This window comes from Saimiri boliviensis, chromosome 10 (assembly GCF_048565385.1).
Source record: "Saimiri boliviensis isolate mSaiBol1 chromosome 10, mSaiBol1.pri, whole genome shotgun sequence".
NCBI classification, from domain to species: domain Eukaryota; kingdom Metazoa; phylum Chordata; class Mammalia; order Primates; family Cebidae; genus Saimiri; species Saimiri boliviensis.
This window is the reverse complement of record NC_133458.1, coordinates 75,630,202-75,632,750: the sequence shown is the minus strand read 5'-3', so window position 1 is coordinate 75,632,750 and position 2,549 is coordinate 75,630,202. Positions and strand designations below refer to the sequence as shown.

General features: G+C 37.6%; 1 non-coding gene across 1 annotated transcript; it reads right to left on the bottom strand.

Moving 5' to 3' along the window:
- Positions 1–886: 886 nt before the first annotated feature.
- Positions 887–1,027, bottom strand: LOC120365555 (U4 spliceosomal RNA). Its single transcript, XR_005580461.2, has one exon. It is a non-coding gene; the product is annotated as a U4 spliceosomal RNA (small nuclear RNA).
- Positions 1,028–2,549: the final 1,522 nt, after the last annotated feature.

The window sequence follows — 2,549 nt, the reverse complement described above, 5'->3', positions numbered from 1 at the left end:
AACATATTGCTTTCCCTTTAAATTCAAAGTGAAGCACAAGCATTTGATCTTCTCACTAAACTCTTTTTTTTTTTGTTTTTTGAGACAGAGTTTCGCTCTTGTTACCCAGGCTGGAGTGCAATGGCGCGATCTCGGCTCACCGCAACCTCCACCTACTGGGTTCAGGCAATTCTCCTGCCTCAGCCTCCCGAGTAGCTGGGATTACAGGCACCGCCACCATGCCCAGCTGATTTTTTGTATTTTTAGTAGAGACGGGGTTTCACCATGTTGACCAGGATGGTCTCGATCTATTAACGTCGTGATCCACCCACCTCGGCCTCCCAAAGTGTTGGGATTACAGGCTTGAGGCACCGCGCCCGGCCGCACTAAACTCTTATACATTTTATTGTGTCCAGGATTTCTGAGAGATCCAAAATACTGACTAGAATTCTTGTTTGTGTATCTGAATCAGTCACTGACTTTACATTCTTATGGAAAACAACCTCAGTTTCCCCTTCTGAGCAAAAATGATAAAAGAAATTAAAATTTATTAAAACACTTATGTCAGAGACATTAGAAAATAAATATAAATTAGATATCACTCAGCAAGAGCTATACCACAACTGCAGAAAACAAGAGGTACCTCATTATAGAAACTGCAGTGTCTGCCCAAAATTGTAAGGGCTCTTTCTAAGCTTTCTGTTAAATTCAAAGAAATATCAAATTGGAAAATATTTCAGAAAAGCTGTATGTTATTTACTTATACAAGTTTCAGAAACATCCCTTAGAAGAAGAAGAAAACTCAATTATTCATTGCTGTCTCAATGAAAGAAAAGGCTATCTTTTTAATTTAATTTTATTTATTTATTTATGTATGTATTTATTTATTTATTTATTTTTAATTCAGTCTCTGTAGAAACTGTCACAAAATGCCAATGCCGACTATATTTCAAGTTGTCATGGCAAGGTATTGGGAAAAGTTTTCAATTAGCAATAATCGCACCTCAAATAAACCTCATTGGCTACGATACTGCCACTACACAAAGCTTTTTTCTTTTTTCTTTTTTTTTTTTTTTTTTTTTTGATACAGAGTCTAACTCTCTCCCAGGCTTGAGTGCAGTGGTGTGATCTAAACTCACTGTATCACTGCAGCCTCCACCTCTAGTCTTCATGTGATTCTCTTGCCTCAGCCTCCCAAGTAGCTGAGATTACAGACGTGCACCACCGTGCAGGGCTAATTTTTGTACTTTTAGTAGAGATGGCATTTCACCATTTTGGCCAGGCTGGTCTTAAACTCCTGACCTCAGGTGATCCACCTGCCCCCAAAGTGCTGGGATTACAGATGTCAGCCACTGTGCCTGTATTAGAAAAGACTATTTTAAAGGCTAGCACCATCATGCATAGATTAATGGAAGTCAAAGAAATAGTATCATATTTGGAAGCTGGCAAATCTCACAAGTCTGATGGCAAACACAGATTGTCTTAATCTAATAATCTCAAATTTTGATTTTAGGCTTGCAATCAAAGTGAGCTTTGGTAAAACCATGGGAAAGAAGGGGTGAGCAAACTAAATTCCAATGTTAACTTTGTGTTCAAGTTTCGTAATAGAAACTAGTACTGCTTAATTACATGAGAGACTGAAAGAACAAGAGGGAGTAGTTTTAGTGCCTGCTGTACATATATCAAAATATGTGTGAATGATTATTTTTAATGATAATCATCACAATTAATTCTGGATTATCAAACAGCAAGTCAAAAAGCTTAAAATCTTTCTGGGCTCTATTGGTAAAATTAGATGACATTTATAAAACTATGATTCATTTTTATAATACCAACTTCATCACCAGTGGGTCCTGCATGGCTTACACGCATTATTATTCAGTATATGAGTTTTGTGAAAAAGACCCATTCCACTTGTAAACTTTGTACATTAAAAGCTGCATTTCTATTCTTTTGTGCCTGAATCATTTGCAGAGCCTGGCCTCATTTTTTTCTATCTCTGCTAGAATATATCAATGTATGAATAAATGTCAGATCATGCATTATGGCCAAAAGCTATGCTGAATGTTCTGATTATGAACCAAGCAAAATATTTTCACAGAGGATTAAAAACAAACTTTTTTTTTGTTTTTCCTTGTTTTTTGGATAAATTGGGGGTGGGGGAATTGGGGAGGGATAACATTAAGAGAAATACCTAATGTAGATGACGGGGATGGATGCAGCAAACCACCATCGCATGTGTATACCTACGTAACAATCCTACGTGAGTTGCACATGTACCCCAGAACTTAAAGTATAAAAAAAAATATTGCTTTACTAAGACAGTTTCTGGGGAGTCTAATAATTGTGAAAATGGAACACATAACCTAAGCAGTAAAACAAAGGGTAAATAAAGATGGATATAGAGATGGAGGGTGGCCAGGTGCGGTGGCTCACGCCTGTAATCTCAGCACTTTGGGAGGCTGAGACGGGTGGATCACTTGAGGTTAGGAGTTAAAGACCAGCCTGACTATTATGATGAAAGTCTGTCTCTACTAAAAATGCAAAAAATTAGGTGGGCATGGCGGCAC